The following is a 13,830-nucleotide window of genomic DNA, read 5'->3' as shown; positions in this document are numbered from 1 at the left end:
AGTACGATTTCTAATGACTTGCCTGTTTTGAATCCAACGTTGTATTATATTTGAAGTACTACTGTATTCTTGGCAGAGAGCTCAAAAAGTCATAACTTCTTATCCTGTACTCCATGGATAAAATAGAAAAATTGAAAGGGGTCATTAAGATAGATGTTGCCCTTAGGAAATCTGACTCTTGATAGAATAACAGAGTGCCCTTCTTCAGATCCACAGTGACATTGGCTTTGGAACCATTAAACCAGAATGAACCTAATGTTTACTCTTCTAGAGCCTGAACTTCAGTCTTTCCGATTTTACATAAATTGTGCATAAATATAATGCAATGAATGTCCGTAGTTCATGCCACAAAATGAGCTTCTTTGTCCATCAAAATCTTTACCTTCTTTTCCATAGAAATTCATTTGGATAGAATTAGATCAAGTGCTCAGAAAATTTAGATTAATTATTTCTGGATGGAAGAAAAGCATTTCAGAAGTTGAAAAATGTATCTGCAATGCAGAAAACACGCCGTAGATAATTACAAAAATAGACATGGAAACTAAACAGCTCAAGCAACATACCGAAGTTCTTGAAAAAAGAAACAGTACAGAAATCCCAGGGGTTATTTAATACCAAATAGTCAGAGGTTCACATTCAAAAAAATGTATTCCCTGATGTGCTGGAGGTTCAAAGCTCTATCCTGAATATTGCAAAAGCAGGTATATTGAGTCAAAATGTCAAACGTTCTGCAAGCAATACCTAACCTTAAATAATGATACTCTTATTTTAGCTAGTCATGTGACTGGCACAGATGTAAGTTGGTTGGTCAAGGAAGTGTTGTGGAGTGCTCTACCAGATGGACACACACTCGTCATTTGAGCTATCTATCACAGCCTTTTGCTCTGCTTTCATCTAGCTCAGGGGTACTCACAAACTTTCTCTCGGGGGCCAAATTTAGAGTGTGGTTTGTGGCCGAGGGCCACACCGGTGGGGGCGGGGTCAGTGGGGGAGGGGGCGGGGCTAGAAAAAAAAACTGTGACCATGAGCTTGAACACAGGCCCCTGCAGCAGACGCCTTCGTCCACTGAGCCACCAGACCTGGCATGCACATCTCTCTCTCTCTCTCTCTCATTCTCTCTCTCTCTCTCGTTCTCTCTCTCTCTCTCTCTCGTTCTCTCTCTCTCTCTCTCGTTCTCTCTCTCTCGCGCGTTCTCTCTCTCTCTCTCCCTGTCTATCCCTGTCTGTCCCTGCCTCCATCTGTCCCTGCCTCTATCTGTCTGTCCCTGCCTCTGTCTGTCCCTGCCTCTATCTGTCTGTCCCTGCCTCTATCTGTCTGTCCCTGTCTCTGTCTCTTCCTCTATCTGGCTCTGCCTCTATCTGTCTCTGCCTCTATCTGTCTCTGCCTCTATCTGTCCCTGCCTCTCTGTCACTATCTGTGTCTCTCTGTCTCTGCCTCTATCTGTCCCTGCCTCTCTGTCTCTGTCTCTGCCTCTATCTGTCCCTGCCTCTATCTGTCCCTGCCTCTATCTGTCTCTGCCTCTATCTGTCTCTGCCTCTATCTGTCTCTGCCTCTATCTGTCTCTGCCTCCCTCTGTCTCTGCCTCCCTCTGTCTCTGCCTCCATCTGTCTCTGCCTCTATCTGTCTCTGCCTCTATCTGTCTCTGCCTCTATCTGTCTCTGTCTGTCAGTTTGTCTCTGCCTCTGTCTGTCTCTGTCTATCTCTGTGCCTCGGGCAGTGCACACGTACTGTGTCTACACGTCCCCGTCACCAGCCCAGAGACAGTCCCCCCACTCCCTCCGCTCCCTGTGTAATGTAAAAGCCGGCTGTCACTCCCTGCTGTCCTCTGTCACCTCACCCGTCTCTCAGTCCCTACTGCCCTCTGTCACCCTCTGTCCCCTCACCCGGCTGTCACTCCCTGCTGCCCTCTGTCACCTCACCCGGCTGTCACTCCCTGCATCCCTCTGTCCCCTCTCCCGGCTGTCACTCCCTGCCGCCCTCTATCACCTCACTCACACCCTGCTGCCCTCTGTCACTTCACTGCCACAACACTTGGAATAGGGCCAGGACACTCGCAGCATGAGGAATCCATAGCTTGAGGAAGAAACTGATGTCGCGGAGGAACGTTGTCTCGCTACCTTTATAATTGAATTGTAGCCTAATCTTCTATTAAGGGCTTTTATTACTGTTCTGGATGGCGGGCTGTGGCACCCTTGGAAAAATGCGTAGTCTGTTGGTGCAGGTGGTTCCTGTTGCGCTTATTCATTAATCACTGTATTAGCATACATGCCAACATTTCAGAAGAGCAAAGTGGGAGATTCCTTTTTAAAAATCGGGAGAATGGGGCCTTGAATCGGTTACTGTCATGTATGGGCTTTGGAAGTGTGCTGCTGCAGGATCGGACATTTGAAACGCAAAACGCATGTTTTTGTCTTACCTTTCAGAAGCATGGAGGCAGTGGCAGGCAGAGAGAGGGTGATGCAAGTGTTGTGCACTCACTGGCCTGGCAGGTTGCTGCTGGCAGTGCATATATCACCCACCCCCCACCTGTGTGGCAGCCCAGGCGCACACACACAGCCGCCCCCAGTACTTCACAGGTCTTTAAAAGACCATTCGCTTGTTAATGGGGCTTTGTTGTATTTCACCTCTCAGCACCCCCGCAGCTCCGCTCTTACCATCGCTGGAATTGCCGGCCCCCTCTCGGAGTCCGGGCTACTGCAACGGCGGTGTTTGGTGACACTTTTAAAACAATAAGAAAAAAGCACAAGTATATTGTCTGCAAGCTCCGCGGGCCGCCAAGGAAGGCTTGCCGGGCCGCTGGAGGCCCGCGGGCCGTACTATGAGGACCCCTGATCTAGCTGATGGTCTCCAATGGTTGCTCACCTCTGCCTTCAACCCCTGGGAAGCTGGGGAGATGTGGCAATAGCATTTGTCATGTGGAAAAATCGAGTGAGCAGAGCAGTTCATAATGGTGAGGAGGCCCTGAGGTGATGAGCTGCAAAGACTGGTTGTTGAGTAAGCAGAGGGTGTGGTTTGAGGCAGCTCTTAAGGATGACTATTTCCGTCACACCAGAGTTACATTTTGTGCCCCCCCCTCCCCACTGCTGAATCAGGCCTGTACGCTAGAGAGCAGCTTGGAGTCTTGGATATGACCTAGTGGACAGATCTTGCTCACCAATACTTCATATGAAAGGATAAAGTACTGATTGCTATTTTGTTTATTGTTGATGTATGTTTACTATCCCAGATTATCCAGGAAGGGTGGATTTTTTTCTTAAACAGGCAATATTAAAGGTGCTTTGCTAAGTGAGTAGTGAGAATTAAAAAATGGAAAGTCCATAACACGATCAAATGAGATTACTGACAAAAGGTTTTGAAGAAACTTGGTCAGTTGCATATATCTTGCATATATCTTTAACAAGAATAACAAATTAATACTCATTCAGCATAAGCAATAAGTCATTGAAGGGAGTCTCTTTGTTCTCTGGGCTGTCCCTCTCAGATTAACCAATATTCCAGTCTCTGAGTATTTGGGACATATATTATTCTCAATTATGTTTTTACTGTAACTGATGTATGTGGAAGATCCAATTGTTGTTGGTATGAGGAAGGTGGTTTGATTAAATTGGACCCACAGAAATGAGTTGATGAGTGCTAAGCACTTATTTCTGACTTTACGTCCATTTTTTTCTGCAATCTAATAATTGTTTATTTAGTATCACAATTAGTTTATCAACTTTTCCCTATCGTTTTGTGGGGTTGAAATGTCGACAACCGGTCCATCTGCCAGCTTCTACCCTGAGTGAATTGATTTATACAGGAAACTTAGAAGCATCGCACGGCATAATTTATGAACATTTATTGTACATTACTCTGGCTCTGTGCTGAAGCCAGGATTGAGAATTGTTTCGATTAAGGTCATATGACCTTCACTTTATCACTCACCTAACCCTGCAGCACTTTTCTTTCTTGACACACTCCTTCCCTCACCCTGTGGGGCACTATTGTTTTTGATGATGACGTTTTGCATTTTTGTAAAACATTGTTATACGGCACATTGTGATTAAATAACAGTGTTCCTTACAGTTTCTTTAGATTTATTTTATTAGTCATTTATAATCTTTTGTGATTAACATTGTACTGGGAACCCTTCCCTTTTGTACTACTCAAGTGACTCAGCATCTATTAGGAAGATTAAGACTTGATTGTATGGGCCTGTCCAAAAAAAATTAGATAATGTGCCACAGCCACAATTTGTAGATCTCTCAGTAAAATGTCCTCAATTTACTCATTCTTAATCTCCATGGTAAAACTAATAAATAAGCACAAAATGTTTAAAGGGCAGTCATTATCCACACTCCGTCTAATGAAAATGAGCCCAACACAACCGTTTTGCAAAACCAAAAAGCAGTTCCTAAAGGATATTGAAGTTATTTGGATCTCAGAGGTCTGGCAATATCATCTGATTCAAGGAAGAAATTTATAGCTCCAGTCTTTAACAATAGGCAAAAAAACAAATGTCATGGAAACAAAGGGACAGAATCAGCAGGACCCAGCAGCATCGGATACTTAAACCAATATCCCCCAAAAAATGCTTGGGGCGTGGCTTAGGCACGGAAGAGGATGACAGCTGGCTGATGCTGTTCTGTGCCCAGGTCCGTGAAATTTTCATCCAGCGAAGCGCTCGGACATCATTTTGAACGGAGGTTTTGCTGACGGAGGCATCGCAGCATCTGAAGATGCATATCCATGAGCACGGTAAGCCCGCACCTTCAAGTCCTCCCTCATAAGCTTGCGGCGTGCTCCGTGACTGGACCGCAGCCGCCATTTTGTTTCTTTTCGGAGCTCTTCCTCTGAGGTACATGCTCCTCACAAACTGCCTCTTCATGAGGAACAGTGTCTTCAAATCAAGCTGGAAGACATTTAACATGCCTAACTGATGTTTTCTGCTACTTTTATTCTGTAGTTCAGTCTGCTACAACCAATTGATATTTCAATATCAAGAATGCTACTACCTCTATTAGTGGTACTTCATCATTGCAACACTTGCTGATTGAGCGCAATCTCTCACAGTTTTATAGTTGGTGATACGATATTAACATAACACTGCGTTCTTATTTTGTTACTCCCTTTTACAATTCTGCATTTTTATTGTTGATTATTCATGTCTATGGGGAGAACCAGAGCTTGTCGGGGCATTGTTTCATCCTACGCTTCTGTTGTATGCCCAAAATCTTCTACACTGCCTACTTCTAACCCCTTTTCAGTTCTACAAGAGGATTCAGCACAAACCACTTTGCCCCATCTTGCGAAGTCTTCCACCAGTACGTCCACATTGGCATCTACCTCTAGCTCTCTTTCACCTCAGGTTGGAGACAAAAATGTACCTAAATCAATCTCTTCATCAATATTGTCCTCCACTAAGTGAGTTAAAAAAGATCCTCCTTCACGAGTCACCTCTCCTCCACCAGCCTAGCTGGAGTTACTTCTAGATGAAATTCGCCGTACATGCTGGAGACAACTGGTCTTCACTTCAAAACACGATCACTACTATGGAGTGTTAAGTCGAGTCACAACAAACTCTTCGCAACAGATTCCCCCTATGAAAGCAGAAATTCTTCAGCTTCAAAAACAAGTGGAAAACCTTAAAAAAAAACGTAGTAGATGCAATAACCTACAAATCTATGGTTTAGCTGAAGGGCTGGAAGATCCTAACCCAATAGTCTTCTTTTAATCTTCCGCAGGTACTGGACATTACAGAAGCGCCTTCATTGAACATACAAAGAGCCCACAGACTTGGTCGACCTCCATCTGCTTCCTCATCTCAACGTAAACCAAGAGGTGTAATACTCTACTTCTTAGAACATACTGACTTGTTGAAAGTTTTGCAGGCTGTCAAATTTAACGGCGTATCTCCTGGCAAGGTCCACAACTATTTTTCTCACAGGATTAAGCCAAAATCACTGCAGATAAAAGGAAACATTTTCTTGCAATCAGACCAGTGATGCATGATTTAAATGCCAGATTTGGCTTGATCCATCTTTGCCTCTTTAAAGTAGCTTATAAGAATAAATCAATCACCTTCTCTGATCCAGTTCTACTTAAACGTTTTCTTGATAATTGCAGAGAAGATACTATGGAGCTCACAGGATTATATTCTTCATGAGAATATTATTGTTTTTCCTGTGTTATTTGTAATTGTATGTTGTCTAATAACTCGTTTCTCATGACATAATCTGATTAATTATTCCTTTTTTTTCTTATGTCTCCCCTTTCCAGATGTTGATCCTTCTGTTCCCACCCCCCACTGTTATATACCGTTTGGACCATCCTTTCCTCGTGATTTCCCCCAGAGTTGTTTTGATGGTTATTCATCTCCTTGTTTTGTCGCCTAAACACCCTCCATCCATGTTTGAGTCCCTGGTATGTTTCATTGTTCTCTTTCTATATTTCTCCTATATGTCTTCTTTTGACCTTTTTCTCTCCTCTTTCTATCCTTCCTTTCTCCTTATCTTTATCCTCCTTTTCCTTCTGACTTATTGCACTTTCTTCCATTTCTTATCCATTTCTTTTTCTCTACAGTGATTTGCTAATGGTTTTCTTGTTTATTGAAGATTTTTTATTGTATTTATATGTGCTGTAATTTGTATTTCTTTTTCTCTTTTTATTATGTTTTTGGATAGATGACGTTACGTGTTATTACTTGAAACGGGGGTTTGGGTAAACCTATTAAAAGATAGAGAGTTCTTGCCCATTTAGCTAATTCAAAGGCAGATATTGTTTTCTTACAAGAATCTCATCTTGTTACTTCAGAGGTTTTGAAACTTTAACGTCAATAGGTAGGAACTGTGTTTTCCTCTCCAGGCAAAAGCAAGAAGAATGGGGCAGTGATTCTTTGTCATACAAAACTTAAAATGTCCCTTCTTTCTTAGAATTCTGACAATGAAGGGCGTTGGTTAATTTTTCATCTTAAAGTCAATAATGTTTTTTTTTCCTTGTTTAATATTTATGCTCCTATTAAACCAATTTTTGGCCTCACATTTCCACCCTTCTGATGTCTATCCCTACACCATATGTTAATTTTGGCGGTGATTGTAACTTAGTTGTTGAACCTTATATAGATCGTTCCTCCAAGGCAACTTTCATTCCCTCCCCAATGCATCAACATAGATCTCTTTTTGACTCCTGGAGATTCTGTAATCCTCAACTTCGTGAATACACCCTTTTCTCTCCTACACACCTCTCCCAATATCGCATAGACTATTTATTTGTCTCTACATCACTCACACAACACATAATACATGGAGACATTGGTTCTACATTGATTTCTGACCATGCCCCAGTAATCCTTGATTTGAAATTACTCCCCATTAATGAGTCCAAGAGAAGATGATGTTTTATTACATCTTTATTGATTGATCAGACCTTTACTACCTCTTTTGAGACCTTTATTACTGATTTCTTTAGTCGTAATTCATACTCTGTTTCGTCCTTCGCTACTGTTTGGGATGCTTTTGAGGCTTCAGCTAGAGACTTTATTATCGCTTATGTCGCTAAAAACAAAAAAACGAAATTCCCAAAAGGCTCTTGATATTAAGAACATTAAGCTGTTAGAAACACATTACACCACCTCTAACTCTAAAGCTGATCTTAATAATCTTATTGTAGAAAAATGTAGATACAATAAAATATCTACAGAAAATGCCTGCTCTTATCTTCTTAAAGGTAGTGCTCGCAACTATGGTTACCAAAATAAAGCAGGTAAACTCGCCTCTTATCTTAAGGTCAGAAAAGACCGCTCAAACATTGATTATATCCTTTACTCTGATTCTTCCAGGCTAACCAAAAATGTATTTATTTTGGAAGGGTTCAAGAAGTATTATACTTCACTTTACACTCCTTGAAGTTACTCCAGATCCTACCCAAGTACAGATATATCTTCACTCAATCCCAAAACACTTCCCACAGATATTGACTTCTCATTCCTAGAAAAAGATATCTCAATTAAAGATATTTCTAATGCACTTCATCTCATTAAAACTGGGAAAGCATCTGATCCAGATGGATTTCCTGTGGGCTTTTATTCTTATTTTTCCAAGACACTTCTCTCGCACTTCCATTCTTTATTTACATTTTTCATTTCTTCCAATTCCTCTACGGGTACCTTTCAAGATTGCCTTATTTGCCTAATCACTAAAGAGTGGAGAGGCCCTCATCTTTTTGAAAATTACAGACCGATTTCTTTAGTTAACTCCAATTGCAAATTATTTGCTAAATTATTTGCCCTGCGATTAGAATCCTTTTTGCCTTCTATCATTTGTTCGGAGCTGCCAGGCTTCATTAAAGGTAGGTCCATCTCGAACACTAGGTCCTTTTTAATATTTTACATGAATCAAACAAATATTCACATTTACTTGCAGCTATCTCGTTGGACGCAGAGAAAGCTTTCAATTGGTTTTGGACCTACATTTATTTCTTACATTTATTTATTATATACAGCTCCTAAGGCTTACATTTTTGTTAATGGCTCTATTTCCAACTCTTTCACTTTACACAGAGGTGTTCGCCAAGGTTGCTCTCATTCACCACTTCTTTTTTTATCATTGCACTGGGACCCTTCCTTGCTAAGAATAAACAAAATCCTAATATTCACAGTTTCCAAATTGGTAATACTCATTAAAATTAGTATCTATGCGGATGATATTGCAAAATCTTTCCTATTAATGTTTTGTGTTTTAGGCATTACTTTTTATTAAATAATTTTACATGAAACTCCCAAAAAATCAAATATTTAGGTTTATGTTTTGCCCCCTTTATTAAACTCACTTTAGCATTGAACATGACTCAAGTCTCCACTACATTATCTAATTCTATTGCTAAATGACATCCTCTGTTTTTAACCTGGTGGGGCGCACTTGATACTAATAAATGATTCTTGTTCCTGTTATTCTCTACACTATTTCTGCCATTCCCCTTACTATTCCCTCATATTTTTTCATAACATTTATTCTATTTTATCAGCCTTTTTATGGAATAATAAAAAACCATGTATGTCCCTTGCTATGCTTAAACATAGTAAGGTTCTTGGAGGTGTTAATTTCCCTGATTTTCAGATATATCATAAAGCCTTCCTACTTAAACAACTCTCTAAGGGGCATATGCATCAACCAAACGAATACCGATTCCTTAATAGCGAAAAATAAGGAATCGCCATTAAGGAATCGGTAAATGGCATGCATCAACAGATTCGGTAAAATTTAGCGATTCCTTAAAAATCGCTAAATTTACCGATTCCTACATAGCGGGGCACGCAAACTCCCCCTAGCAAATAGCGAGTTCGGTAATACCGAATTAGCTAATAGCGAGTTCGGTAATACCGAGTTAGCTATTACCGAATCGGTATTAGCGAAATCGCAATTTGCCGCGTCGCTCCGGGAACGTGCAGATGACATCACCAACCAGGAAATACTGCTGCCCCACCCACATTGCCTCGACAGAGGAGCAGACAGGAGCTGGGAAGGAGGACTGCCTGTGCAGAGTGAGGCCACACCGACTCTGCAAATCCAAAGCCACACACATCATGGCGCAGGAAGTACCATCCAGCGCAGAGTCTGCACGCAAACGAAAGCGTAAATTTTCAGACAGGGAGCTCGAGTACCTAATCGAGGGAGTCTCCAGCAAACACGACCGCCTCTTTGGCAAGCTGTCCCTCAAGGTGCCTGAGCAGGAGAAGCGGCGCATATGGCTGCGCATCCGTGAGAGGGTGAATGCAGTTGGCGTCACGACCCGCAGCATCGACGACCTCAAAAAAAGGTGGTACGACCTGCGGAAGCGTGCCAAAGAGAGGATTGCGGAGAGGCTCCGGGAGGCGAGCAGGACTGGAGGCGGAGCATCCACAGCACCAGCCAACACAGCCCTGGAGGACCTTGTGGAAGGGACGATAGAGCGGGAAGCCGTCGTGGGGGTGACCCAGATGGACACGTCCGGCGCAGCCACAAGTGCCCAAGGTAAGATGCATGCCTGTGCCCACACCCAGCATTGCGTAAATCCATTTCCATGCCCCCAGCCCGATCTCAGTGTGTCTGCAGCTCTGGCACAGACAGCTTAACACATGACACCAGTGCATCTTGGGAGTTGTAGTCTAGTCAGCCCAGTGTGCATGTACAGGCGTAAATCCAATGACCATACACCACATCAGTTGAACATGGATGGAGACTGTTCATGTAGTGGACCACAGAGGGAGATTAATGTGTACAACACTTGTAGTTGTAATTATCCCACTAACCATGCACTGTTTCACATACAGATGCATCACCTGGGGATTCGGACGACAGCAGCCAGCTGGTCATATCGGAAACACCCGTCGAGTCAGACCAGGAGACAGCGCAGGACGCGCATGCATCGCCAACACCTGCCACCCCAACAGCACCACCTCCACCAGCTACGGCACCTCCACCAGCGCCACAAGCTACGGCACCTGCACCAGTGCCACAAGCAACGGCACCAGCCAAACAGGCTGCAGCTACTACAGCCTCAATAGCGCAGAGGCGCAGGTCCCAAGTTGCGCCCTTGCAGGAGATGGAAACACCCACCTCGCAATTGGCACCCAGGCAGAGCACATACACACCACTTGATGCACCACCTGGAGGTGCTAGACGCGCACGGCGGCACAGGGCTCGTCGCAGTTCCGTCTCCTCAGCCGAACAGGATGTCCCAACAACCTCTGCAATTGAGGAGAGGATGCTGCGTACACAGCGCATGCAGGGGCGACATGTGGCTAACATTAGCTGCAATATTGTGCGCCTTGCTAGGGAGATGCGCGCCATGACTGCAGCAGTCACGGACATGAGCAAGGCGGTCAGGGACATGACCACAGCGGTTGCAGAGGGCAATGCTCAGCTCAGGGAGGAGGTACATGAGCTCACCCGTGCCATGAGGGAGGGCCATGAGTGCCATAAGAGGAGTCACCGGCAGAAAATGTTGCGTACCTCCGCCGCTACCAAGGCCATCACACGGCACAGCAACAGCACCGCTGTGTTGGCACGCCGCTCAGTCGCCCTGCAGGTGGACCTTGGGCACTTCTGCGGGGATGTCGCAAAGTCACTAGGACACATCACCACTGCTGTGGAACACCTTCAGAGCAGCACATGCAGTGCTGCTGCATTGGGAGGGGATGACACAAGTGAGGCTGCCTCCAGTGTCAGCAGCGTGTCACTGGCAGAGGCCAGCACCAGGCGCCGCAGTTCGCGTGCCTCCGCGGGGACAGGCCGTGGTGAGGCATTGGATACACCTGAGCGGAGGCTTGGGGTACGTGGGAAGCGCCACTAGACAGTTGGACATGCATGCAGGACCATGGTGGGGCAACCATGGCCATCCAATCACTGTGTATGCACAGGCGTGACTTTAAGGCACCTTTTATTTACAATGATGCAATTGGAGCATGATTTACAATGCTAGTTTTGTTGCACAATCCTCAGTGCTACTGTGCATTAAACAGTTGCACCCCAAACCAACTTGTAATGTCTCATTTCCCCATGTTTCAAAAATTATGTTGCATAATGTATGTCCGCCTCCTATGGCCCTCTGCTGTGTTTGGGATGTGTGCCTGTCGTTGTTGGGCGGGTGGTTGGTCAGCCCGGTGGTCGTCATCCCTGTCCACCTCTATTGGTATCCCCCTTCTGGTGGCAATGTTGTGCAGCATTGCACATACAGCAATTATCCGACAGCATGTTTCTGGTTGGTATAACATGGCGCCGCCAGTCTTGTGGAGGATACGGAAGCGGCTCTTGAGAATCCCAAAAGTCCTCTCTATCACATTCCTCGTGCTGATGTGTGCAGCGTTGTAGCGATGTTCCTGCGGGGTTGCTGGATTTAAGTATGGGGTGAGTAAGTATTCCCGCAGGGCGTAGGCACTGTCACCTAGAAGATAGAAGCATAGACTTAGCATTGGTGATGTACATACATGTGTGGTGTTGGTGTGGGGAAGCGTATTTCTACGTACCTAGCAGGAGTCCCTCTCCAAATTCTCCGTTGATTAGTCGCCTGTGCATTCCACTGTTGCGGAAGATGTATGAGTCGTGTGTGCTCCCCGGGAATTGTGCCACTAGGTCCGTTATGATGTTCTTGGCATCGCACACAACCTGCACGTTGATCGAGTGGTATGACTTGCGGTTCCGGAATATGTACTCATTTGCAGATGGAGGGCATATGGGGATATGCGTGCAGTCGATGCATCCAATCACATGTGGGAATTGTGCCACCTGGTAGAAAGCCTGTTTGGTGCGGTCCAACTGCTGCGGGGTTGTGGGGAAGCTGATGTGTGTGTGGAGCATTGTCAGCATGGCATCTAGGAATTTCTTGAAGAAGCGTGACAGTGCGCTTTGCGAAACACCTCCGGCCACCGCAATTACACCCTGGAAACTCCCTGAGGCCAGTAGGTGCAGGCTGCATAGGACCTGAACGTGCGCAGGGATTGCATTTGTCCGGTGTGTCTGGTGCTGCAGCAATGGTTCCAGGTCTGCAATCAGGCGCATGATCATAGCGCGATTGAGGCGATACTTCTGGTACACCTCGTCCTCATTCTGCCCGAGCAAGGTTATGCGCAGTCTGAAAACTCGCTCATGGACCCTTCTCCTGCGCTGTCCTGCTGCATTGATCCGCATCCTCCTTGCAAGCACGTAGAGGGCAGCAATTTTGTGGGAGCCAACAGGGTCTCCTGGGCCACCTTTAAGGGATTAGTGATTGCCTCAATCATTTGCACATGTAGGAAAAATTTTTGCATTGTCTTTTTTTTTTTTTTTAACTTTACCTCCAGGTTTTGATTCCCCTTATTTAGCTCTTGCAAAATAGCGATTTTAGGCATTTTCGTTATTAGCGAGTTTTGTTGCATTGGGGTGCGATTCGTTATTTGCTATTGGCACTTTCCGGGAGCTAATAGTGATTTCGGTAACTGCTAATTCGGTATTTAGCGATTCGGTAACTTAGCATTTTTGGTATTACCGATTCGGTATGTTAGCGGATATTTATTTAGCGATTCGTTATTTGCTCACGTTTTGGGTTGATGCATTGGGATTGGGTATTTGGGACTCGCTACCGGGAGCTAATAAGGAATCGGTATTTTACCGACTGGATTTTGGCTTGATGCATGAGGCTGTAAATGTTTAAATCACTCATCTTCAGGTTTTTCTACACCATGGAAGGTTATTGCATTATCCTCTCTCGTCCCTTTCTCAGCTCAAGAATATCTTGCATTCACCCATAGGACACAATTTTGTATCTTTACCTATACATAAAACTTCTCTTACCTTATTTCAGTCCATAATTAATTCACACCTCTCTGATGTTGATTGCTTTCTCAACTCTTTAATGTGAAAGACACTTTATGGCCTTCTAAATTCATACTCTAACAAATGTAACGCAATGACTTGCTCTATACTCTTATCTTTATCCTCTCAGTCTTTGACTCCTCCTCCTTCCTCTTGTAATATCCTTCCCATATTAAGTACCCATCTTAGTGCTTCTTCCATGTATACATTTTTTATAAAACCCACTGAAAATAGAAATAAAGCCAAGGTGAAATTACAGTGGGAAAGTGAATTTCATAGTTCATGGTCCAATTCATTTTGGGATAAATTATGGACCAAAATTTGTAAAACCTCAAGATCAGCTAGTATAACACAAACACTCTTCTTTTTATACAATAGACTCATGTTCACTCCAGCATCTTTACATAAATTTACGCCTACAATTCCCCCAAATTGCTGGTCTTGTAATGCTTCCAATGCAGATTTATGTCATATGTTATTCTTCTGTCCCTATACTCATCAATTTTGGTTGAAAGTATAGGCTCAA

Source organism: Triturus cristatus, chromosome 2_2 (genome assembly GCF_964204655.1).
Source record: "Triturus cristatus chromosome 2_2, aTriCri1.1, whole genome shotgun sequence".
In the NCBI taxonomy this organism is placed as follows: Eukaryota; Metazoa; Chordata; class Amphibia; order Caudata; family Salamandridae; genus Triturus; species Triturus cristatus.
This window is presented reverse-complemented; position numbering follows the sequence as displayed.